The 27,750-nt window shown below is 45.2% G+C and overlaps 1 protein-coding gene across 7 annotated transcripts in view; it reads left to right on the plus strand.

Annotated features, from left to right (window-relative positions):
- The window catches only part of LOC147021831 (uncharacterized), a 329,285-nt gene that overhangs the window by 128,693 nt on the left and 172,842 nt on the right, over window positions 1-27,750 (plus strand). For 2 of the 7 annotated variants that reach the window (XR_015060952.1, XR_015060955.1), the window contains one exon: window positions 12,466-12,581. The exons of 4 other annotated variants lie outside the window; for them this stretch is intronic. The gene's annotated coding sequence lies outside the window, so the exon portion shown is untranslated. Of the gene's footprint in view, window positions 1-12,465; window positions 12,582-22,464; window positions 22,557-27,750 lie in introns of those variants that run through there. One more of the 7 variants, XR_015060953.1, reaches the window with a different exon arrangement.

The following is a 27,750-nucleotide window of genomic DNA, read 5'->3' on the forward strand; positions in this document are numbered from 1 at the left end:
TTGTTCTTTTCTCTCCCTCCCAATTACTTTCACCTCGTCTCTTGTCTCCCGAATTATTTTCTTACCCGCCTCCACCGCGGGCCTGTCAGCCGCTGCCCCCCCTTCCAGCTCGTTTGCTCCCACACGTGGAGTCGCCATTTTGAGCTCCCTGCTCACGGCCTTCATGCCCGCCTGCAGGCATCGGCCCATGTTCTGCGTCTCACCCCGCAGTTCTTTCATTTCCTCCTTCATGTTTGTTTCCATTCCGTTCATTTGTTGTGTATTCGCATCCATCGTCGTTTTCACTTCATTCATTTGCTTGTTCATGTCTTTCATTTCGTTTTTCATTTCATTTGTATTTGTATCCATCTTTTCTGTCATTGCCGCCAGCATGGCGCATAGCTGGGCCATGTCGGGTGCGCTTGGGTGAGCCGTTTCGGCAGGGGTCGGGGAAGGGTTTTGGTGGAGAGGGGGGGGGAAGGTGTCATACACCGCGGCCGCTGCCGCACCCACCTCAGGTTCTGGGTTCAGTTGGGCGAGTCCGTGTTCCTGCACAATCAACATTTCCTGCTCGGGGATTCCATCCTGGACCATGGACTCTACATTATTACACATATACATTTCTAATACCCCCGGCTCCCGCTCGCCTTGAGACGCCATCTTGCTTCTCGTGAAGGGTTAATTTGCTCGCTCGTAATTTGGAGGGAATCGGGGGTCGCTTCTCTCACCCCTGGACCGATTCCCGTAAATTTAGCCGGAGACAGGAGAGCCCGTTTTCCTGTTCTCCGATACCAGTGCCGCGAGGAGGACGATGAATTTGTATCCCACTCCTGACACCAGTGTTGCGATCTTCGCGCCCGCCGGCGTGCGATGGCCACGTAACTCGAATCGCGGCGCGTCGCCCACCGGACGGACAATCCAGTCGTGACCCTCTCGGACTAACGCCGGGAACCAGTCACGGGTGGACCTTTCGGTCTCACCGCGATCGAGCCAATCAGCCCCCGCGTGGGATAGGGTTGCTCGCCAAATTCGAACTACCTAAGTACCCACGCGGAGGGTAGACCGGGCGATCGCACCTCGCCGCAGGTCGACTTCGGACACGGGCCACTTAAGCGACCCGTTCCGTACTATCAGAATAACCGAGCGGTGTTATCGTCGACCTCGACGGTTCGATTAATTATCGGGCGTATTCAGCCCACTACCAACCCTTTACGTGAAGCAAGATGGGGATTCAATGGAGAAAAGACGAAGCGAAGCGGGAGAACAGTTCAACAATAAAGCACGTTTATTCTCGGCACACGGGAAGCACACAAATACAATTCCACCAAATGCACACAAAAAAAGAAAACACAATTCCATTTACACAAAAAGCAAACATAAAAGTGAAAACACAGTGCAGAGCTAATTCCGACTACCGAGCACACGGCAACACTTATACAATTCTACTTCACAGACGGCGCCGACAACACATACCCAAAACCAAGGAAAAGAAATACCCTCAAGAATGAGGTAGGCCTGGGGCCGAGACCTGGTCGGGCCTACCCGTCTGGTGATGAGACGCGGAGCGGCGATGGCCCCGCAACCCGCGGGCCTCGTGGACAGTGCCTGGCAGGGGGGGTGGGAACGGGGCCCCCTTGGTCGCACTATCTCAGCGCGGGGGGAAACAGGAGGGGGTTGCTGATGCTCGGGGTATAGAGGATCTTTATTATGTGCGCGACGAGCGTCTCCACCTCGGCCAGGTCGCGCTGCCGGCCTCCCAGGGGTGCAGCTCCCTGCACGACGCGAGCACCCCCTCGTCCGCCCTCGCCGCCTCTCCACAGCTCGTCCCCTCCGTTCCGACTTCAACGCACACGACGAGCAGCTCCACCGCCCGCGAAGTCTTGACCCTCTGCTTCCGACTCTCCCTCGCCTCGTTCCGACCTTTACTACTCCGTTGACTGACGAACACCGTCCTTTTATCCCCCCCGTAACTTCGCCTTTGACCCCCTCCCTTTGACCTTTCACCTCGCTCCCCATTGGCCCGAGAAAAAGTGGGCGTGAAGGCTTTTTGATCCACAAATTTGCATATATCGATCGCCCTGGGGGCGGGGCCAATTCGCCCCTCGCTCACCGATTGGACGGCAAAAAGTGGGCGTGTGTCGTTTTGGATCCGTTTTTGAAGCAGAAAATCCGTGATTTTGTACACGCTGTTCAACGTGCGCCCTACACGAGTCCAGCATCGGTGCCCATGAGTGGCGCGAGATGACGGTGATGCGATGGTGGCGAGTTGTGACGGTAAAGGTCATGGCGGTTGTGGTGAAGCGGCGTTGTGGTTGGTGGTTGTTGTTGTGGTTGTGATGGTGGCGATTGGTCCAAAATAAAGATAGTAAAAGAAAAACGGCTATCCTGAAGAGTCGCAGCACGTATAAATGACATGTATTCCCACTAGACAACGGGTTTGGGCCTAACTACACATGCACTTACCGAGATACCTCACCTAAGGGACCTGAATGGTGGTTTGCGAATCTGGTAACCACAACAATATTAATGTAGTTCTACGAGGTGATTAATAAGAGTTATAATGTTGAACAAGATAGGTTGGACTCTCCACTTGACAAGAAACAGCCATCGAAAAACAATGACATTCGTGACTGATGACGTCTTTGTGCCTTATATCTCATAATCTTTACAGTGAAAGCACATCTTACATCAACCATGCCATGTCTTATGTTAATCAGTGGTGTTCGTGTGTGTGTGTGTGTGTGTGTGTGTGTGTGTGTGTGTGTGTGTGTGTGTGTGTGTGTGTGTGTGTGTGTGTGTGTGTGTGTGAGATAAGTGAGATTTTGGGCAAATGACCACACAAGTCTACACACGGGTGGAGGTCGGCCTTTCAGTTACTTTTCCTGATCGGAGTGATTCCAGGAACTCAATCGGTGAAGTGGGAACCTTGACATAGCATGTATTCAGCTCTTCTGGTTGTTGAGGCCAAGTCTGTTTCTTCGGAGTCTGTTTTCTCTTGTTTCAGGGATACAGCACAGCCTTGCTAACTGTTTCTCATCTCCATGTCGTCTTTCCTTGAAGAATCAAGCTCTTCCTTTACTCTCAAGTGTTCCTTTTCCAAAGCCTTGAACGTGATACTATCTGGCACAAGAAGGAGCCTTCCACGATCATCAACGAATAAGTGAATATTGCCACCATATTCACTCTGAAGTTTCCGGCGTATATGTGCTTTTTGTAATGCACGTGAACTTCACCAGCACCAAGAAATTCCAAGGAAATCACTGTTCCAGTTAGTTCCACCATTGGTAAAACACGAGGCTCAGGAATTATTGTCTGTCTAATGCATTTGCCTTCAAAATGGAGTACAATTCCTCTTCATCACAATCGGCAGAAAACGTTGATAGTGCTACCCGTTGCCTTGTATAATTGACGTAGCAAGATCTATGGTAGTGGACTTCAGCTGTGACAAGCTCCCATGATGTTAGCAACATAATTTTCTAATCCATCCGTTCCATCTCCAAAGACCGCATTCTCTCATCTACTCGCAACTGACAATATTTTGTCAGCGGCTCATGTGAACTTGATCCTTTCAGATACTTGTTTTCTTTGTTGCAAAATATGTGTTCAGGTCATCTATCCTGGAATCACTGGTCAGCATCTGTCTTGAGGATTTTCTACAGGTGTGTGTGCATGCGTGCGTGCGTCCATGTGTGCTTGTGTGTGTGCGTGCGTGCATGTGTGTGTGTGTGTGTGACATTCCGCTCCACTCATTGATTGGATAGTTCACCTGACTCCACCCACGATTTCTTATTGCATGAAAAATCAGCCGCCATGTTGATGCGTACTGTGTTGCGAAGCCAAAGACGTCTCAGAGCTGTCACAGTCACAATTCCTTCAGTTTTCCCTTCATTGTAAAACCACCAAAGTGACAGTTAAAAGGATTTTGAGCTAATTGGTATCACGGAGCTTGTGAAGATCGGCATCAGCGATCGAGACAGTGGTCTATTAATTTATACAGTACCCAAATTGTGACGTGGCATTCTCTCAAGCAGAGCTGAAAACCCATTGTCATTAGAAAATTGTCCAGGGTAATTATTTATATTTAGCAATGTGTAAATATGTCTCAGGAAGAAGATAATTGGTCTTGGGTTGTTCATTGTCACATATCTTTTCCTCGTATCTCATACGATTGTGAGTTGGACAGGCGACCCTGACGAGTGGGGAGGGGGGTTGATGGTTTAGAGTGGGGGAGGGGATTGATATCTGGGGTTGTGAGGGGGGGTTATGATTTGGGGTTGGGAGACATGATTGAGGACTTTGGGTTTGTGAGGGGGTGGGTGTTGAGGACTTGAAGTCACATTTTACATTACGAGGAATTTCCATAGGTTCCTGCTGGTCTGGTATAATGGATAATATTGTTATGAAAATGAGTTAGGGGTTAATGAGAGGTTAATTATTCATCAGTTGTATATGAATGAGTGTTTGTGTGAGTGGTTGTAACCCCAATTAGCTACGAACAGAATCGGACGCCCAGTTCGGCCCCTGTCATCCTCACCCTCATCTCTGTCTCTTCTCCCCATCTTCTATTTGTGTTTAACTCATAAATCACCCACATTTTCTTTTCATACCATAAATTGTGCTTCAACATGGCTGATACATATGAGTTATCACATCGACCATTGGACACGCTTTGGCAAAATGGCTGCCACAAATGGGCTACTCCAGGCCCTCAGATATGCTTTTACAAATAACTTCTACAGCAGTGGCACTTGCTGATCAAGATACAGTCCAGTGGAGAGAGACAGTCTTCGAGAACGAGTTAAGCAGAACAGAGCCAGACACGCTGAGCAGATGCCAGAGCCAACCATACAGGTTGGCAAAGCCACGAATGGCGAAGCCGTGAATATCGACACCACAAATGTCGCGCATTGTTTCAATGGAAAAAGCGGATAGGTTCCCGACAGTTGCTGATTCAATTGGGAAACTTTTAAAAGTTTTTTTCGACCACAAATGCACATGATTACAATTTCATAAAAAATGCTTACAAATTAAAAAAAAGACAAAACCAGGAACTGTTTCAAATGTTTATTGAAGGAATGCGATTAGAGTTTAATGAAGGTGATTAACCAACCTTACCGTAAAACTTTTTTTAAAAAAACAACAGCAGGTACCGTTTCAAATTTTTATTTGCACAAACCCAGGCAACTTTTAAAATGATTATTTAAAATCCAGTGAACTCAGTGGAGTCCTCTGAAGACCACACAGGTGAGGGGGCTGATGAGTCACTCATGGAAAGGGATGCAGGAGAGACAGGCAAGGGCTATAATGCTCCTGAGGTGGACTGAACAGGGTGGAAAAAAAATTCGTGATTGAGAACTGCCTGGAAGATTGCTGCATATTTCAATGTAGTTCCTTGTACGGGAGCATCACATCATCCAACCCCCTCTTGAACTTGAGGTAACACTCCATGACCATCTTTCAACCTCTCAGTCATTGACTGCATGTCATGCAGCATCTCACCCATGAACTTGACCGTGACATTGGACCTCGACACCTCTTCCTCTTCCTCTTCATTACCTCCCACTTCCTCCTACTCAGAAACCTTGGTAATGGCTTCCAACTCCTACTCAGTGAGCTCCTTGGCATGCGAGGTGATAAGAGCATCCAACTCCAGGCTGCATGTTGTCAAAGCCTTCCCTTCCCCTTGCCATGCCAACCTAACAATTTCATTCCTCTCCTCTGTGTTGTCAAGAAAGCCTCTGAAGTTCTTCACTGCCTGTGGCCACAGGTTGTGCCAGCAGGCATTGATGGTGGAGGCTCGCACCTTGTCCAGTAACTCTTTTTTGTGCCAATGTAGTGGGCTATGTTGAACTCTCAACAGCAATGCCCGATGGTGAGCTCTGGGTTGGAGTCCATCACATGCAAAAGGGGCGGCAGGTATAATCAGTTTTGAAATTCGATATTACCCCTTGGTTGAGCGGCTGGATCAAGGAGGTGGTGTTGGGTGGCAGGAAGATCACCTCGACGTTCGGGTGAGCCACCTTCAGGTCCCTGGGGTAGCCAAAAGCGTTGTCAATGAGCAGGAGAACCTTTAACGTGAGGTTTTGTTCTGCCAGGTACCTCTCCACCTAACAGACGTAACAGTTATTGAACCAGTGCATGAAAATTGCTGTCGTCACCCACGCCTTCCTGTTGGCGCTCCAAAACATGGGTAGCGTGTACTTGTTCTTGCCCTTTAGAGCACGCGGGTTCAGGTAATGGTACAGCATCATGGGCTTCATCATACAATCGCCTTTTGCATTTGCACAGAGGAGAAAAGAAACCCGGTCCTTTGTGGCCATGAATCCCGATGCTGTCCCTTCAAGCTTCGAGATAAAAGTTTGGGTTGCCATCTCTTTTCCAAAACAGGCAGGTCTTGTCAGCATTGAACACCTGCTCTGGCAGCTACCCCCTTCTCCTGGCTGAGTTTTGCGAGTTGAGCAGGGAACATTTTGGCTGCGTTCTGGTCCGCGGAGGCACGCTCTCCTATCAGTTTGATGTTGCGGAGACCGGAGTACTTCTTGAAGCAGTCAAATCATCCCCTGCTCACTTGGAATGGATTGGGGCTGCTCTTATCACCATCACTCGTGCTAGCGCCACCCACGTCAGTGTGAATGGTGGGACATGCTGCGCTGCTTGGTTTATAGTATAAATGGTGGGGCATGCTGCACAATTTGCTCACAGTGTGGCTGGTGGAAGATATGCTTTAAAACTGTGTTGTGCATGGGGCTTGTAGAAGATATTGTGACGTCCACGGGACTTGAACAGTCCCGCCAACATAGAATGAGCCGAAACGATGGAGGCGGTTTATTTATTTATAACCCAAACATGGCGGTTCTAATCGCTCTACCGCAAACGGGACGAGGAAGGTGGCACGAGTCACTTTTCACTGAGTTGATGATGTTTATTTGTTTTTTATTATTAACCAGAAATAACAAGACTCGGCAAGAAGAGGGATCCGGGCGATTCGACGGGATGGTGTGGGATCGGGCGTGGGGAAAACACAGACAATTCCAATGAATATACAGATCTCAAACCTTCTAAGGCGCCAAGCGCACACACACACACACACACACACACACACACACACACACACACACACACACACACACACACACACACACACACACACACACACACACACAAAACGTAGCTACTTCTTGTGGTCAGGCTGGACCGTGGTGTGGACGCAACTGTCCCTGGATCAGCGTCGGACGAGCTGGCCTTGCTCTCGTCAGGGGGGCAGGAGAAACCGTGGTGCTGTCGACCTCCTGGTCTTGGCCCAAGTCCGCTCACAGCCGCCAGGGAACCAGTTCTGGTGCCAAATTGCGAGCAGGAGAGGGAGGCAGGTCCGCCCGCCGTTCGACCCCGTACTCCGAGTCAGCAGAACCCCAGAGCCAACCAAGGTGAGGCACGAGGCTCAGCAAGGCTCCAAGACACGATGAAGAACACAATCGAATCAGCACAACAACAAGTACGCTTCCCGTGCAACAGCCTCCACCCCAAAAAAACACGATCTTTTTGTCCCGATCTTCTTCCTCTTCTTTTTCGACCCCGAACAGAACCGTTTTATCCTCCTGTCCTCGTCACTTCCAATCGAGCCGTTTATTGGCCCACCGCCGTCGCCTTCCGCCAATCGTGATCACGGGGCGGAGCCATCCGCTGCACTGTCCTGTGACGTCACGGCCAGTCTCCAGAGAATACCAAAAGGGGTTTACGCAGACACACTTACCCTATCCCGTGTCCCTATCTAATTACGTGACAATTATCATTTCCCCCTTGAAGAAATGAACATTTACTAGACAACTTATCACCACTGAATTGCTACTTATTACATCGAGATCCTGGTAAACTCGAATAGCATGGCATACCTAATTAAACATCCTAATTACCCTTTGAATGCATACCCCCCCCCCCTCAAACGTAACAATATGTTTTTTGCACTTGTGAAAAACCGTGCAAAAGCAAAGCACAGGGCCATGGATGTAGAAGCAGGTCACCTTTTATAAACTACAAATACGCAGCGTCCACAAGCTGCGAATTCACGAATAGCAGCGTCCGATCACATCAGTCTGAGACATGCCAAAATTTTAATTTTTAAATACATTTGTCGAAATAATTAGGAAAAATATAAAATTGTACAAAAAATGTATTGAGGAAACTTGGTGGTCTTCTGGTCTTGCTCATCCTGCTTTTTCACCTCTATCTCAATCCTTGGCCCTGCTCCACTACCTGCCCCCCCCCCAATTCCCTTCTCCCTTCTCACCCAGGTTGCATGTATTCTACCAGACAACCTTACCTTAATACTCTCCTCATGTCTTAGCTTATTTAATTCCCACCTCCAGTTTTTCCTGCCTCTTTCTCTTGCCAATGGAACTGTCTTCCTAAGTCTGCTGTCTCCTGCTTTTCCCTCCTGCGCTTCAAATTTGTGACCCACTGCCACCTCATGGTCTCTCCCACTTATACCTCTGAACCTTTATAGACTCAATGAAATCCTGTCCCCCTTTCACCTGCAACTCCTCTCAATCCTCATGCAGTGTTGCACTATTTAATCTTGCCAGCTGTTTGCCCTTTGCCCTACTTTGCCTGTTGATTCTTCACTCTCTGTTCAATGTTCTTCCATGAGGCTCTTTTACACATGTACAAAAAAAAATAAACGAGTCTCGTTGTAAAAAACAGATACTCCCCCTTCAGTCCCCAATCTACCCCTCCCCTCCCCCCCAAAAAAGTAATAATAAAGGATGCCCGAAAAAATTCGTGCATTGTTAGGCACAAGCATGATATGGCAACCTTCAAACCTTCACCTCACCCCTCCACACACACAATAGTAACATTTAAAAGACAAATTCTGCATTTAATCTTAAATGATTGGACCCACAGTTCTTGTGTGGACATAATGGCACTTATTGAACTGACAACATAACAGCACTTATCTACTTACTTTCTCTGCATTGGCTCACTGGATTTTGATAATTCTTCAATTTAAAATCTTTACATATTACTGTATTTTTATATCGATTTGAAACTTGTTTGTTGCAACTGGATTGTCTCCCAAAACTACCGTTCGTTAAAGAAACATTTGTTTTCACCAATATTCCTTATAATGAGAGTACTGTCCCACTCATTGGCATAGGTTTCTTGAGTAATGCTGGTTAAAGTCGTTTCCGAAAAGCATATAAGATGATCATATTATAACTACGATGGCTCCACTGCAAAGTCGTATTCCGAATATACGAGCAGAAATTTGCACCACGTGTGAAAAAGTTCATCACAGGAGGCAGAAAGAGGATGGATTGCACACTTGATATGCACGTTAGCCGAAAAGCTTTTCTGAAACCAAGTGTTTCTAAGACTACCTCTGAAACTAGAGAGTTCATTAACCCCTTACCCCATGCAGTGTTCCAGTATATAATTAAATTGAATAAAAATATTAATTTTAAAGGTCGTATTAAAAAAAAAATCCAGAAGTTTAGCACCATTTATGCAGTGTCTTGTACACCACCTTGTGAAATATCTCCAAGTACTGCAAAACTTGAGCTTTTCGGAAGCAACAAGAAGGCAATTTTTGTTCTACCCTATCCTAGTATATAATTAAATTTAAATAAAATAAAATTGTGCAAAAAGTTAATTCTGGAAGTTTACCAGTGCTGCAGTGGTTGTTACACCATCTTATTTAACACCTTACGTTAGTTCTTCGTGCCCGGTGTTTGTGTCCTTTATGATGTTCTGAAAAACAGTTTGTTTCCTGTTTGGAATGATTCTCAATTTTGTTTGAATGCCAGACAGGCAGACAGAGTAAAACATTTTATCTCGTTCCTCTCTTTGCATGTGCGATCAGTTTGAATTCAGAGCCAACGTGCTGCTATAATACAGCTTCATGTTCCGATTCATGTTCAAAACATAACATTCTATTGAAATGAAGTTGTTCCTCAATCATCAATTGATGTTTGTAGATGGACTGACAGAAGTTAACCAATTACTTAACCTTGCTTTTTGCTTCAAGTGCATGGGGTAATATAATCGAAAGTGAGCATCTGTATTAATGTGAGACATATTTTTGCAAACACAAGTGGCATATGAAACTGTGAACGATCTGCCTTTGGTCCTCAAAGTCTCCACAGGTTGATTACGTTCCACCTGATGGTTCAAATAATACTATACAATGGCATCACATTTCAGGATTTTTCACTTTTTTATTACACAGTGAACATCCATGCGAGAGTCGTGTCGTATCAGAATTCTCAATAAGTGTTTGAATGAAAATTTGCTGTTCCAGATTCATACTACATGTTCTTATTCACCCAGCATGGTTACTGGCAGAGTTGTGAAATGCTGTCAAGCAATAGGCAAGAAAACCAGAAACCAGTGTAGGAAGTGGTAAAATGTAAACGGAAGTTTGACCAACCCTGAACTCTATAGTGTGAAAACATAGCAAAGTTGCTTGAATAATTGCTTCTGCATCAGTTTTACAGTTATAAATTTCTTTCTCATGAGAAAGAACCTTCAGGCAATAGTCACTTGGAGCCTGTAATGCCTTCACAACTCCAACAGGATGGTGTTGAGATAGTACACTTACCTCTGAACTTTCGGGTCTGTGATTGACTCCTGACCTTCGTAATATACTGTCCGATTGATGATTCACAGGCATAAGTGTGTTACATCATCGAGTGCAGTGTCCCTCAAGTGAAACTGAAGCTGAAGACCCCTCTGGATATTTTTCGGGAAAGAGTAAGCGAGTTATTGCCTGGCACCCAAAATATATTTCGATTTCCTACCCTAACTAATGTGCAGGGACACTGCATCAGCATCAGAACAGCAATGGTAATGATTCAACCAACGGGCATAATTTGTGATTGAATCTCAGTCCAATATGCATTCTCTAACGATGATGCCTTTGCACAACTGACACATCTAAATTGATTTCATTCACTTTTATATGAAATGAAATCATGATTAAGTGAAAGACCCAAAATCCCTGAACATCAACAAACCTCGCACATTGTAAAGCATGCTGCAGTTATTAGTCAAGGCCTCCGAGATGTGAAATGAAGTGCGTACTTCACAATCCAGTGGGAATGGGCACATGGTTCGGTTATGAGAAATCAGAGTCAAGGGCACAGTCCATGTTTAACTGAGAAAGAAAGTTAAATGTTTCAACAGAAATATATTCTCCAGATAATTGTTCTGGTGAATGGAAACTGCAAGGAAAAGGAATATACCTTTTATTTGTTTACAACATCCAAGAACAAGTGAAGAAGTCATCAAACATCTCAAGTAATATCCTTATCTCGAATGTATACATTCAGTAATATCACCATGATGTTTCAATTGTTTCATTCTGTATGACTTCACTTTCCTGACTTGGAAAGAACACTGACTTTGTTTTCTCAGATACAGAAAATAATTCAATTTTGAGTGATTTGAGTTAACTATCCTTGCAGTTGTAGCAACAAAACTACTCTCTTGACATTGTGTGCCACGACCTTATGGCACAAGGACGATGATGACCGAGCATGAAACAACAAATCAGCCAATGACTATGAAATATTGTGAAGACTTTAAGCCACCTAGATTAAGAGATTGTCATCAGTGTTCTGCACAGAATAATGCAGATCTCCCTGCTCTATTGCCCACAAAATGATGGAAATGTGCAAACATATTTATTAGAGTCCTGCTATATTCTGTTGTCAGTATAAATCTATTTATAAACGTGGCTGATGCTCAAATTTAAAACATTGCTGCTCCTTTACTATTTTGTACTATTTATTACCAGATCCAAAGACAGGTCACTTGACATCTATTTTTTATGTCTGTGAATTTAGAAGGGAACTTGAAGGATACCTTAGGGGAATTCACAATCACCTTTGAGCTGTCTCGCCTGAGTATGAGTCGTGACCCAGCTATAAACTGTCACCCTGGTGTTTGTCATGCTGGGTGATGTATCCATATGTGCGCTGTCTGTCGGAAGGATTTCTTGAGGAATGGCCTTGGATTCCATAAACCCCAAAGTTGTGGCATAGACCTCAAAGATTCCATAGACATAGACTTGGATGTCATATACATAGACTTAGATGCCACAGAACATCGATCAGATGACCCGTCTGCCAGGACTGAAGCCATTGGTGGACATCAAAGATCTTTTGGTGTCTTTTGCAAAGAGAAGATGAGTTATCAACAGCAACCTGAATAAATTACAAATTCTTGCCTTGACTGACTTCTGGAGAAGCAACAGCAAACCAGCCAACTATAACCCCTGTCAAGAGACTGCTTCGGCAGCACTGATGCTCTATCAAGAATCGGTTAGATCAATGATGATGATGATGATCTTGGAAGAGCTATTCTCATGATCTCAATAAAAAAGGTAAATGTGGTTATGTTGCTCCCCTCCCCTCCCAGCCCCCCCTCCCTCCCCACTCCACTATCCCCACCCTCACCCCCTCTCACATTTGTTTGTCTGTCTGTGAGCAGGATATCTCAGAAAGTTGCGAACTGATTTGGGCGAAACTTGGTGGAGTTCTTGGGTGCATGACAAGAGCGAATTGATGAGATTTTGGTGAAGATCCGGATCCGGATACTTGAATTCTGTAAGTGAATCTTTACCATTGAGAGAAAAGGTCAAAAACGGTTCTTTAATTTTTTTCAGCTTTTTGAGAAAAAAAAGAGAGGTTACTATGGGTAGCTAAGCAATCAATGCAAATCGAATATAATTTGCCTTTTTATATACACAGCAAAAATAATTTCGAGAAATGATTTTTCCATTGGAAGAATTTTATAATCCAATGCTTCTTTGGAGCACATAATATCATATGGTGGTTGGTGGTTAAGGGAGCATCTACATATTATGTGCACATTGGCGAAGTTTTGGAGGAGTGAAGGGAGGAGAGGTGGGGAGTGCAGGAGGATTGATGGGAAAAAAAGAATATCAACAAATGGAATGGATCGTAAGAGAAAAAGATTGCGGAAATGTGGAGAAAACAAAAAGGACTTATGGAGAAGAGGTGACGAGGAAAGAGAGAAAAGGGAAAGTTGAATCAGGAAAGAGAGTGAAAAGGGAAAGTTGAATGTGTGGAACATATGTTGGAGGGGATGAGGTTGCAGTGTATCAAATTCCAAATTCCACCATATTGCATAAACAGTGGCCTGTAAAAGTATTCCCCCTCCAAAGTTTATACATTTTGATGCCACCTGAGCTTATTTCATGATGCTTTCAAATCAAACTTAATATCTAGAATCTTCATCAACTGCTCCAAAGTGATAAAGCTAAAAAATGCAGATAAAATATGAATCAAGTTAGATTAACAGAAAAAAAAAAAACATCAGATGATTCTTAGTTGCATAAGTATTCAACCCCTTTGTCTAATGAACCATAAATCACTTCAGGAGTAAATTATTTTTTTGAAAGGTTGCAGAATAAGTGTAATAGGTTTCACCTGTATGTAATCAGTCGTTTAACTTAAACATTAAACCCCCCCACCTCTGTAAGGAGTTTAAGGTGTAACTCACTTGGTCAACCAACAAGACTAACATGAAGACCAAGGAGCTTATCCAAGAAGTCAGATATAAAGTGGTGGAGAAGCACCATTCAGAAGAGGGTTGTAAGAAGATTTCAAAGTCATTAATTATCCCTTTGAGTATGGCAAAATCCATCATTAACAAGAGGAAGATGTATCATACCACCCAGACACTACCCAGATCAGGTCGCCCATCCAAACTCAGCAGCCGCAGAAGCAGGAAAATGATTCACGACGTCACGGGAAATCCAACATTGGCATTGAATGATCTGCAAGGCTCTATGTCTGAGATGGGAGTCAATGCTCATCACTCAACCATATCCCACTCCCTTCACAAAGCTGGACTCTGGACAGGTGGCAAGAAAGAAGCTATTGCTGAAAAAGATGCATCCAATACTCATATGGAGTTTGCAAAAAAAGCATCTCAATGATGCTGCAGGTATGTGGAGAAGTTTTGTGCTCAGACGAGACAAAAATTGAACTTTTTGGTCAAAATTCAAAGCATTACATTTGGCGCAAGCCCAACATTTCACATCACCGTCAACACCATCCCTATTGTCAAGCATGATAGTGGCAGCATCATTTTATGGCGCTGCTTTTCAAGAGTGGGAGCTGGCAAGCTTGTCAGGATGGTAGGGACAATAGACAGTGCAAGTACAGCAGAATCCTTGATGAAAACCTGCTTGAGTCAGCTATGAATCTGAAACTGGGTATGAGATTCACATTTCACAAGGACAATGATCCAAAGCATAAAGCTAAAGCCACACTGGAGCGGCTTCTTCATCGTCTTGCATGCAGCCAATATGGGATGCGCTAAAGTTTAATGTTCACATTCTGCAGCCATGTGGCTGCCTCATGGGGTGAGTTGGTGGAGGGCTAAAAGTCCTCCCGATAGCTACCGCAAGGGACAGTGTGACGTGATGTGCTCCATCATCTGTACTCCTCCACAGTCGCAGCACATCTGGCCTCATCCTCCATCTGTGGAGGGTGCTACCGCAATGGCCCTGTTCAGTGCGGAGCCTGTTGAGGGCTGTCCATTGCCTACGAGGGAGTGTGACACCAGGTGAATCAATGATTGGATCATGTACAAGATGTTTATTAGGAGCTGTGGCAGCCTCCCAACTGGCCCTCCATTTTGATGGGCTCCAGTGAGAAGTTTGTTGCGGTTCCATGATGGTTTTCGGGACTTGAGGCAACAACGCAGATGTTTAACGGGAAGACACTGGGCTGGAATTTCAGTAGCCAAAATGTGGCTAAGGTATCGGGATGACAGCACATCCCTTGAAATTGCTGGTGGAGCAATGTTGCAGAGAATAGGAAGCCACTCAGCCTGTGTTGGCTTGAGGGTTGTAGACACCGTTCTCATCCTTAGCGTTTGACTGAACATCGATGGCTTTTGTAGGGGCACTTGCCGACCAGACTGGCATGCAATACTCTGACGTTGTGTATATGAGGGCGAGAGTTGCTGTGTGCAAGGTGTTAGTGCCGGAGTGGCTGAATGAGAAGAAAATAAATGTTCTTGATTGGCCCAGTCAAAATCCTGACTTGAGCCCACTTGAACATTTATGGTGAAACTTGAAGATTGCAGTCCATCGTCGATCCCCATCAAATTTAGCAGAACAAGAGCAATTTTCACATTCAGAATGGCCAATATTTCCCCATCTTACTGTGCAAAGCTAGTGGAGACCATGTTTTTGCAGGTATTCCTCATATGTAACCTCCTTCAACTATATGAGTGTTTGGTTTGATCTCTCAGTTATAAATAAAAAAAAGTTCATTTGGAAAAATTATTTCTGCAGAATTCGTAATTCATCTAAATGTGGCATTATTGGTAGGGGGGGAGGGGTGAACATTTTTGCAGGCCACTGTAGAAATGGGCCCTAAAGCTATGACTGAACTTCTTGCATATGACAAATTACAGCTCACAGATCTATGCTGAAGTTGAACAGCCAAACTACAGCACTGTCTGTTAGGTGGATTACCCCTTCATCAAATTTTCATAAGTGACACTCATTCACAATGATATGGATAATCTGATCTGGGTGATTACAGTCAGAAGCTGGGCTGTCTTTGAAATTACATTTGTGAAAGTGGTGTGATGTCCTTGCATGAAGAGTGGGGATCATGTTGAGCACAGACCACTGTTTCCAGGGGAGGTCGAAACCTGGAGGCTCTTCTGTTGGATCACTCAACAGTTCTTTGTTCGTAATGTTGTCTGTCCAGAGATTGCACCACTTATCTTTTATGTCAAACCCCACATCACTCAAAATATTTTCAGAGCCCGAGAAAGGTTTGCCTGACGTGAATCACATATTTGGTATATCCTGCAGGTCTTCATGCATTAGAAGCTCTGGGTTGGCTTTGATGCAATCAAACTCTCTCAGAATGTTTGCCTTCCACTACACATTAGGAGGTGGGATATTAGACAGGACTGGAAGTCACTGCATGAGTGTTGCTTTCAGTGTATCACTGATGATCTGCATATCAGTGTTTTCAGGACAGTGTCCAAGTGTTTAGTGTGGCTGCTCTCTGCCAAAACAGGAGAACAAAACAAACCACACACTCAATCCTTCCCCTTCACCCCACCCCAGAAGTATCACCTTGCCCCTGCAAAGCCTCCACCCCCATCCTGCATCCAACACCTCCTCCCCCCCCCCCCCATCCAATGCCTCTTCCACTATCTCTAACTGTGTGAACCTCAAAATCGAGGTCTCTGCTCTAACCTGACATCTCTCAATCCAGGCCCCTGCCGATAAATCAGACATCATCTGTTTAACAGAATCCTCCTACAGGACGTCCTCAGCTCCTTAATGTCTCAGACCGGTTACTGTTCCTCCAATTTGATTGGCCTGAACCACATCCTGGTGGCGGAGTTTCCCTAACTTCAAGAACTCAATTCCCCACTGCCCTTGGACTGACCTTACACCCCCAACCCTCAGGAGTTCCTCTGGCTGTGACTTCTCTTCTTCTCACACCTCTTGTTCATCTGTGTGTTGTACCTTCACCCTAACAGTGACGACTCCATCTACATCGCTCTCAGACAACATGGACAAACTTTTAACCACTCAAACCACCTCTCTCTTCCTCATATGTGGTGATTTTAATTGCCACCATGAAACATGGCTGGGTGTTTGGTACCCCTCTCACCAGCCATGGCACTTCAACAAAGGACTTTTGTGACACCATGAGACTGACTCAATCTGTGAACTTTCCAACCCAGATTTCTCCAAATGGCAAATCCTCCCTCAAACCCATCCAGGCACATCTAAGCGAGACTAATGACTAACATTCCCGCAAATTTCTTCTGCTCTTCCTCTGCTACAATTGATCCAATTGATCTGATCATATGCTTGTGAAAGTCAACATCTCTGGCTAGTCTCAAAGAGCTTCCTCAATGCTGCGAGTCTGGCTTTTCACTCAAGCAGATTGGCAGAGACTGCAAGCAGCCCTCTCTTCAGGACTGGTCTCCAAATCTCTCATCATCTACTGCCCCTTATGTTAGCTCAACCTGGGAATTCTTCCACAGAATCTCTCTCTCTCTCTCTCTCTCTCTCTCTCTCTCTCTCTCTCTCTCTCTCTCTCTCTCTCTCTCTCTCTCTCTCTCTCTCTCTCTCTCTCTCTCTCTCTCTCTCTCTCTCTCTCTCTCTCTCTCTCTCTCTCTCTCTCTCTCTCTCTCTCTCTCTCTCTCTCTCTCTCTCTCTCTCTCTCTCTCTCTCTCTCTCTCTCTCTCTCTCTCTCTCTCTCTCTCTCTCTCTCTCTCTCTCTCTCTCTCTCTCTCTCTCTCTCTCTCTCTCTCTCTCTCTCTCTCTCTCTCTCTCTCTCTCTCTCTCTCTCTCTCTCTCTCTCTCTCTCTCTCTCTCTCTCTCTCTCTCTCTCTCTCTCTCTCTCTTTCTTCTCTCTCTCTCTCTTTCTTCTCTCTCTCTCTCTTTCTTCTCTCTCTCTCTCTTTCTTCTCTCTCTCTCTCTCTCTCTCTCTCTCTCTCTCTCTCTCTACCCTTCTTCCCTCCCATGTTATATTGAATCCTGTGGTGAGGCAGTTGTTCTGAAACAATTTGCCTTCTCTTCCTGGAAGGCAAATCTGACCGAAGGCAATATCAGTGTATTCCAAAAACTCCACAAGTGTGTCCATTCTCAGTAGAACCAGAAAACAACATCTGTCCAAACTCAAAAGTGAACTTCCAAACTTGTCTCCATCCTCGCAAATCTCATGGCGGGTGGTTAAGTCTGTCTCTGGAGGATGCCCCCCTTCCATCTCTTCACTTACTTCAAATGGCAACACAGCCAACTCGGCGCGTGAAAAGGCTGAATGCCTGAATTCTGTGTTTGCTTCAAAATCTTGTGTCCACAACACTTAATTATCAGTACTGATCCTTCCCTGTCATACCCAACTGCTCTTGGACTCTGTGTCTTTTGCACCTGAGAAAGTAGAGAAGGTTCTTTCAACCCTCGGTTCTGACTTCGCGACTGGACCTGATGGCATTGGCTCATGTGTCCTAAAAACCTGTTCTGCTGCTCTTGCACATCCTCTCTCTGCCCTTTTTTACCCTGTCATTTGTGCTAGGTCATCTTCCTTCTCCTTGGAAATCAGCTAGCATCACTGCACTACATAGAAAAGGAGCAAAAACTGCTCCCCTCAGTTACAGACCAATCAGCTAACTTCTAATCATCAGCAAGGTCGTGGAATCCATCATCATAGTGCATATGAAATCCTTCATTTTATCCAACAACCTCATCACAGATCACCATGTGGTTTCAGACCAGGTCATTCCACCTTGGACATGGGTGTGCACCAAGGTAGAGTTCTGGGCTCAATCCTTTTCTTGGTCTTCATCAATGATCTCTGTGACTCTCTGGAAAATCCCTTTATCTATTTCCTGATGACTCCACCCTCTGCCGTAACATCCCTCATCCTCCAGACAGGCAGGTTGCAGCCTCTTCCCTCTTCAGACGTTAAAAAAAATCACAAGCTGCTCAAACACATGGAATATGTCTTTAAATCCTGACAAATCTCACACTCTCACTCTCTCTCTCTCTGAAAAGACAAACTGGCAACGCCCCCGCCCCTGCCCCCCCAATCTACTTATTTTACAATCCTCCTGAGGAAGTTCAGTCATTCAAACTCCTGGGTCTCACTATTAACCATGATCTTTCTTGGGCAAGCCACATTTCAAAGTTGGCCTCCAGAGCCAGCTGCCGACTGGGAATCCTCCATCATACAAATTACTTTGTTGGCACAAATGAACTCCTATCCACCTTCAAAGCCTTCATACGGAGCTTGATGGAGTACTGCTAGGGCTCACACAGTCCTCCATCAACCCTAGCCTGGTAAAACTCCCAAAATTCAGGATCACTGCTCACCTCCACCCATTCGTTTCTCTTTTTTTCCTGCCAGTGGAATCAAATTCCATGTCATCTTCGATCTAATTCTTCCCTTTGAGTCTTAAAGACAGCTGTTCACCACCATCTCAGATCATCCACAATCCTAAACCATTATGTTTTCTACCCTTGTTAACCCCACCAAAACCCCTCTTCCCTTCTGTATCCATTTTGTCCACCCCAAGCACGCATGTTTTGCATCCTGTTTTTGTTTGTTATGTTACATCCTGATCTGTTTACTGTACTAACAGCTCTTCCACGAGTCACAACGATGTATACAAGCCTCCGCTACCCCCCCCCCAAAAAAACAGTATTCCACTGAAGAGTACACAAGAGCAAGGCTATAGCAGTGTGAAGAGTGTGTGCACTTCGCCCCTAGGCTGATGCCCGCTAGTTTCCTGATGATGCTTACCTTGGTCTTGATCTTTTCTGTGACCCATTTTATGTGTTTGTGGAACGTGAGGCTGCGATCAAGGGTGACTACAAAGTACTTAGGGAACATTTCGTTCCTGACTGGTTTGCTGCAAAAGGAAACCTGGAGTTGACTGTTAGCCAGTCATTTGCTGAGATGGAAAGTGGTAACTGTGCTCTTAGTTGTGTTTGGCTGAGGTGCTAGTAGATGAAGGATTGCTCCATGACCTTTAAGTCCAAGAACAGGGTACTGTTGAGATCTTCAACGTTGAAAAACTACTACTACTATTACTCATGGTACTCATACTACTATTACTACTACTACTAATACTACTACTACTACTACTACTACTACTACTACTACTACTACTACCACTCACATGGTCCCAATTACTCCCACACAAGTTTTTCCTCTCCACACCCCATCTAACCTCACAATCCTGTCCATATCCTCACTTATATCGGGTTATGCCTGGTGTTGGCTTCATGGTTAGGATGGTGGGCTTGGGTTCCTAGGGTCTGAAGTTCAAATCCTTCCTTCCATTGAATTAATACCAGGTGGGGTTGACTCAGCCTGTCATCCTTCTGAGGTCAGCAAAATGAGTACCAGCTTGCTGGGATGATTGAGCCATTCGAGTATCTTATGTCGGAGAAGCGACCCGTCCAGGATTGTGCCCAATAGCGCAGAGACTGCTTCAGCAGCACCGACGCTCTGTACTGTACACAGTATGGTCCCAATGGATGGATGGATATCGCGTTCCTCTCTTTTCTCCTGCCAAATGCCAAATTAATCCATATGAAATACCTGCCTGAGCACATCCCCCCCCCTCCAACAGTCAATGCTTAAAGCCAAATCTAACTATACTCCAGTCAAATTTTACAAAAGACAATGGAAATTACAGTGTCAACCAGAATTGCCAGATCGTGAGTCATTTTCCCACTAATATCTGGAGGAAAGACTTTGAACACACATTTTCAAAAAATAACAAAGTACTTCCTATGACTCACTGGAGCATTTGTCTGCACTGTTCTGGCCTCCTGTTGAGTGTCAGTAAAAGAGGTAAATGAATATATGACACTTAGCACCATTTTGCCTACAGGAGATGTGTTGCATCCAGTATTTCCACATTGTACTGTCCTGTTTTGCCAAACTAGGGTGCTAAAGCGATGCAAATTACAAATGGAATATGTGCAGTTGACATTTGCTATTACCCACAGGCTTTGAGTTGTTGCCCGGCTCATGACAGTAAGTCCACTTGATGGATTGTCCCTTAATCAGAACCACTTCAAAACAGATTGCTATCTTCCACAAGCTATGTGCATTGCAATAGTTACTCTTATATCAGTATATTCCTCTGAGGAATATTTATCTTATCCATGCATGAGTTGTAAACTTAGTTACAGAAGAGCTAAAATGATGCTTCCTTTTAATGCCAGTGCCTGTGTCTTTTGTACTGGTGATTTGTTTGAAACAAACCTCACTTCTGCAGAAGCATTAGCCCTAAATCCCATCTGACATTAGGGCTGATACTGCGGTCATCAAAATGTGAACAATTTGGAAGAAACTGAATTGAAGTCAAAGGTGCGTTTTATGACCCCGATAAGCATTGAGCAAACTATGGTTGGTTGGTTGGTTGGTTGGTTTAAGCCTGTTATTAGTTGGTCTCAAACCTGCTGAGAACTCAGTATAAACTGTTGTAGTAAAGGTAGTATCACAGCCTTTTCTTCCATGCCTCATAGAATCTTATGTGGTGAATGGTGAGTCAGCCTGGATGAGTTAGTTTACATTATTTTATAAAGAGCAGTTGGTCGAAAGTCATTTTGTCAGCAAAAATGGCCAGTTGAGATACGAGTCCCATTGGCAACGTCATTCCTTTTTATGTTTCCAAATTCTAATATTTCAGAATGCACAAATTTCACATTTATGTCAACACAGACTGTCACTGTCATCATATTCTTTGATTGTGATGTATGAAAAGCAAGCTCGGTCCCTAAAGAGAGTTTTAAAAGGCCACGTAATGTTTACACTGTTTGAACCATGCCATCTCTCTTTCATGCTACCTTTATTTGGTATTATCTGTACGAGACTGTAAAAATAACATTTATTGGCACCACTGAGCATTTACACCGTGGCTTTCGATGGCAGACATGCAACCACCAAACTTGATTGGGTAATGGTTAGAGCATCTGCACTGAGTCTGAGAGGTCAGTGGTACAAACCCCAGCCAACTCATACCAAAGAATTTTAAAATGTTATGTGTTGCTTCCTTGCTTGATGCTCACCATTTAAAAAGGATAGAGCAAAGACAAGCAACCACGATTGACATGAATTTGTGAAACGCCTCTTTGGTCCTCTGTGAACTGATCTTGTCCACTGGAAGACATTTCTGCCTCCAGTTCCATATCATAGTTTAGGTCCCTCATGCACCCCCTTATTTGTCTGTCACCTGCATCTCTGTTGGTCTCAGGCAGGTTGTATTCACTCCATTCCTTGCTACCCATCTGCTGCACCAAGGCACTCATTCATAAATCATACACAGGCACTCATTCACCATGTTAGCTGTCAGCTCCAACTCTGGCATGTATAACTCCATTTGGGCATGATGTGGCAGGTCTTCACACAGATTGTGCTTATGCTCATCCTACAGTGCCTTGGCATCACTTAGTTCACAGGCTGCCAGAATGAGAAAAAATAGGTGTCTGAGATTGTAAGGAGTCTGGGTTGCAGCTGCTTTCAAAAGGGCCAAATGTAGATAATTGTCATTTTGGAGAAGTCATCGCCTTTGACAAGCTTGCTGGAATGACACAACTCCCCTTCAACAGCCTTGAGATTTTCATTGCAGGTAGGACCAGCCACTTCAAGCAATAGCAGCCGCAAGTAGTAGCACTCACCCACCATGGGACTCACTGTGTCGACACATCCCAGTGCTTGTGCCTCAAATATGCCATTGTTGTTGGGAGCAGGTGGCCCCCTTCTTTCTTCTGGGCTAAACTTTCTTTGACTTGTCCCAAGTATAATGTCTGGGCAGGTCGGCAAACATTAGGTTCTGAGCAAACAGGTCGGTCTGACATAGCTTGAAAAATTCTGTCAATGTGATTTTTTGTGCCTCCCCTCTGGCTGCATGTTGAGCAGTGTCCTCACTGAAGTACACTCACTGACCATTCTTCAGGTGGACTGCCAACTGCACAACTGGAGGAAAGTGTTCATGCGGGGGAAATTCCATTATTCTCCAAGCTGCTTCACTACTTCCCATGGATCTGGCTGTCTGGTAATTTTCAATCTCATTTATGTTCGTATCACTTCTGTTCACTGTAGCTGATAGAATGCTTGGTTGCACCCTTTGTGGACATACTTGAGGACGTATTTTATGGCATTGATGGTCATGCAATTTTCTACATTGATATGACAGTTTAATTGTCAGGCAAGGTTGGGATTATATGGTACTACCCATCGGTTGTTCATTTTTTTGGTCCACAAACTTTCCATTCCTCCTTATTTTGATGTTGGCAGTATTTCCTCCATCCTTGAGTGCCCTTCTCTGATACTTCGGATATCCATCATTACCCATTTCAATGAACTTTAGAAGCTCTCTGGGGAAACACTTGCTGCATTTGCCATCCCTCATGCAAACAATCATCCTGGGAACTCATGCAAACACTCATCCAACATCAAAAAGCTTGTCAAAGTGGACATCTCTCTGGCTGTTATCAGAGACACACCTCAGTGCCGTCGAGTCTGACATTTCACTCAAGCCGACTGGCAGGGTCTCCAAACAGCCATCAAACTTCTAGACTGGTCTCCCATCGCTTCTTTCCCCAACATTAACTCATTCTTGGAATTCTTTTAATGAAACTTGCTCTCCCTCATGCACAGATTTATCACCTCTCGTCTACAGTTGTCCTACCCTTCCTCCCGCCCATGGTTCACTGAAGCTTGTGATGAGGCAGTTGTCCTGAAACAACTTGCCTTTGCCTCATGGAAAGCAAACCCAACTGAGGGTAATCTCAGTTTCTTCCATAAAGCTTTGAACAAGTGTGTATCTACATCAGGAGAGCCAGAAAACAACATCTTTTGAAGATCAAGTCTGAAGTTTCAAACCTCTCTCCCTCCTCGAAATCCTGTTGACATCTAATCAAATCTGTTTCTGGTGCATGTTCCCTCTCCATCCCCTCCCTTACCTCAAATGGCCACACTGCTGAAACTGCACGTGAAAAGGCTGAATGCCTAATCTCGGTGTTTGCATCAAAATATTTTTCCAAAACCCATTGCTTTCTATACCCACCTTACCCAGTCGCACACAACTGTCCCTGGACTCTGTGTCCTTTTCTCCTGACAAGGTGGAGAGCTTGCTGTCAAACCTCAACTCAGATTCTGCAACCAGTCCAGACGGCATCAGCCCACGTGTCCTAAAAACCTGCGCCTCTGCTCTTGTCCACCCGCTCTCTGTTCTATTCACCCTCTCATTTCCTCAAGGTCATCTGCCATCTGCTTGGAAATCAGCAAACATTACTGCTCTGCATGAAAAAGGTGCAAAAACAGATCCCTGCAACTGCAGACCAATCAGCCTTCTCCCAATCATCAGCGAGGTTATGGAATCCATAATCGCTTCAGACATTAAATCCTTCCTCTTCTCCAATGGCCTGATTTCCAATCATCAATTTGGTGTCAGACCACGTCACTCTACCCTGGATATGCTGTTTCTGCTCTCCCACCAATGGATGGAGCTCCTCAATGCCGGACATGAAATCACAGCCATATCCCAAGACATGTCACGTACTTTTGACAAGGTCTGGCACCCTGCCCTGCTCACCCAACTCTCTTCCTATGATATCCAAGGCCATCTCCACTCATGGCTTGCAGACTTCCTCTCCTGTCGCAGTCAACATGTGGCCCTAAAAGGAGTTTTTTCATCCCCTCTTCCTGTCCAGTCTGGAGTTCCTCAAGGAGTGTTCTGGGCCCTGTTCTTTTTCTGATTTTCATCAACGATCTCTCCGACTCTCTGGAAAACCCTCTTTATCTCTTTGTTGATGACTCCACCCTCTGCCGTACCATGTCATCCCTCAGACCGGCAAGCCGCAGCTTCTTCGCTCTCTGCAGATCTGGGTAAAATCACAAACTGGTCCAACATGTGGAACATGTCTTTCAATCCAGACAAATCTCACACTCTCACTATGTCTCTCCGAAAGGACCATTTGTAAAACCCCCCCATTCACTTTCTCAACAATCCTCTGGAAGAAGTCCTTTCTTTCAAGCTTCTGGGTCTCACTATCTGCCATGACCTTTCCTGGGAAAGCCACATTTCCACCCTGGCCTCTAAAGCCAGTCGCCGATTAGGAATCCTCCATTGTTCAAAGTCCTTCCTTGGTCCACCTGAGCTCCTAACCAGATACAAAGCTTTCGTCCACAGCCTGATGGAGTACTGCTCTGCTCTCTGGGCTGGTGCTCCTGCCTCCGACCTTTCTCGGCTTCACGCTGTCAAAACCAAGGCATTTCGGATCACTGACATCTCCGGCAATGAGGCTGAGTCTTTTGGCCTCTCACTCTCTCTCACCGCAGGCAGGTTGGTGGTCTTTCTGTCTTCTACCGTCTCCTCTTCGGTCTCGCCCCCCCCCCCTGCTGTGTCTGCTATTTGTCCCCACCATATTTATGTAGGGCGCTCAAGGTCCGCCAACAACCCCCTTCTGGTAAAACTACCAAATTCACGAATCACTTCTCACCTTCACTCTTTCAATCCTCTTTTTTCCCGCCTTTGGAATGAACTCCCTCACTCTGTTCAATCCCATTCTTCCCTTCAGGCCTTCAAAACAGCTGTTCACCACCACCTCTTATCATCCCCCATCCAAATCCTCGATCTTTTCTACCCCCGTTAATCCACCCCAAACCCACCTCCTTCAAATTCCCTGCTTTCCTTCCTGAAAGTCCCTGTAATGTCCATCTTGCATACCCTGTGTTCCCCGCCCCATCCCTCTACCTTCCACTGATCTCTTAATGTCTCTGTTCCCCACTGTTTTGTCCTTCCCACTCCTGCCCCTTTTGTCTCATGCCCCCCTTGCTGTGTGTTGTGTGTTAGCTCTCATACGAGCCTCGACAAGGTACAGTATCCCCAAAAAAAAGAATTCTTGTAGAAGACACCACAGGGACCAAGCATGAGTGTGAAGGACAAAATCCATATTTTCCAAAACGATGCGGTGCAGTTTTGGATCTCTCTCCTGGTCAGGTATTTCAGCTGAGATGATATCGTCAATTTGGATTGGCTTAATTTTGCTGTTCTTGCAAAGCCACAGTCGGATGTGGGCATGAGGAAGTCCACGTTTCTGAAATTCAATTGAGTAGAATAACGCTTGTACTTTACCAAAGGCCTCGGTTTTCAGGATATGCATCAGTTTGTTCAACTTCAAGTGAAAGACTCTTGCAATGAGCTCAAGCTTGTTGTGGGGGAACTCTGAGCTGATGAGGTTGCATTGTATTTCCTCCCATGAAGGGTTGGTGGTCATCGTGATAAACACATCGGGACGGCCAAACTTTCTCACATAGGTCATTGCATCCATGTTCCGCTCATGCATGTACCTTGGTCCTCCAGTAAATGTAGACAGCAGGACAACACATTGGCCCACTTGTGTAGGATCACCATCTGCAGCCAGCAGTCAGTCTCTCAGTTATTGGTACGAGTCAGCTCTCGAGGTTGTTTACTCCCTCCTTAGATACTGCAGCTGCTCGGTCTCGATCTTGCAGTGGGCATCCACCATTAACTGTTGAATCAGTATACGGGTTTTCAGAAAGTATTTGCCTGACCTGGACATTAGATGGTAACAATATAATTGCCTTTGCATGATTTTCTTATGTCTGGTGCTCTTCAAGTACAAACTGTAGCTGTCACTGCCAAATGGAAACAGGAAGGGGTACTGTAAGGAGTCATATGACCGGTGCAGCTCATTGATACATCTCAGTCCACCATCCCATTGTCTCAGAACAATGTCTCTGTTGTTAAAATGTCTGGTGTGCTGGTTTTTGGGCTTTCTGTCTTTGTTGATCACAATAGTTAGGTCTTGTGTGCCAGTCTGGTGAAGAAAAAAATTGATGGCTGTCCTCAGGTTTTTGACATGACTGTTGTGCTCATGCAGCATCTGCTTCATGATGTCCACAACAGGTTGCTGCAGTCCACTTACATTTCCTGCCCCGTGGTGACTTCCTCCTCATGGCTGTTGATGAAGTCGATCTGTATAAATTTGTGTTTTTCACCCAGGAGGGGAAGCAGAGTGCCTACCCTATGGCAGATCTCTCCTTGAATGCAGTATCGAGGGTTCCATCCAGGAAAATGACACTCCTGACAGCCAAGACTTGTAATTTGGAAACAGGAATTGTATTTCCTGATGTTGTCCAGGAAATGGTTTGACATGGAAGCTGGCTCTTCAAGCATTGCTTGCAAGAATGGAGGAAGAGGTGGTAAATCTCACTCATCAGTCACATTTCCCACATTGGCTCTGCAGACAAACTCTTCACAAGAATTATTAAAAGCACACCTTAGATTTGTAGCAGCATTACATCTTCTGTTTCTGGCCTCTCTGTGAGCTTCAGCGTCCCTTGCCGGTTCTTCCTCTCTGCAGCTTGAACTTTGTCTGGCCTCTCTGTGAGCCTCAGTGTTTCTTGCCTGTTCTTCCTCTCTGAAGTTTGAAGCTTATCTGACCTCTCTGTGAGCCTCAGTGTCCCTTGCCTGTTCTTCCTCACTGAAATTTGAACTTTGTCTGGCCTCTCTGTGAGTCTATGTCTGGTGTTGGCTCAATGGATAGGATGGCGGGCTTTGGATCCGAGGCTCCTGAGTTTAAATCCCGTTCAGCTGTTGAATTAATACCAGGTGGGGTGAACTCGGCCTGTCATCCTTCTGAGGTCAGCAAAATGAGTGCCAGCATGCTGGTATACTGCGTCAGAGTGGCGACCCATCCAGGATTGTGCCCAATAGCCAAGGAGACTGCTTAAGCAGCACCAACGCTCTGCACAGAGTATGGTCCCAATCTCCTCCTCCTCCTCCTCCTCCTCCTCCTCCTCTGTGAGCCGCAGTGTTTCTTGCCTGTTCTTCCTCTCTGCAGCTTGAACTTTGTCTGGCCTCTATGTGAGCTTCAGTGTTTATTGCCTGCTCTTGTGTCTTTATCGGAATCATCCCGTCTCTACCTTTGTTTCTTATGAGGGTCAGAGCTTGCTCTCGATGACACAATTTTTATTTTATTTTTATTTTTTCTCGGCATTTTGAACTCTTGTGGTATGTGTTGCACCTTCGAGCATTCAAAAGCAAATTGATGCGGAAATGGCAAATAATCAATGCTGAACCCGTGATTGTCATGGATGGAAACCCTCACATGATTTCCCCATTCTGCTTTCAACTCAATCTCTCTATATTTTCATTCCAAATAAAACAGCATCATTCCAATCACAAATTAATACTATACCATTAATAGAACAA

This window comes from Eptatretus burgeri, chromosome 8, assembly GCF_056783735.1.
Source record: "Eptatretus burgeri isolate ZD-2024b chromosome 8, Ebu_testis_v1, whole genome shotgun sequence".
In the NCBI taxonomy this organism is placed as follows: domain Eukaryota; kingdom Metazoa; phylum Chordata; class Myxini; order Myxiniformes; family Myxinidae; genus Eptatretus; species Eptatretus burgeri.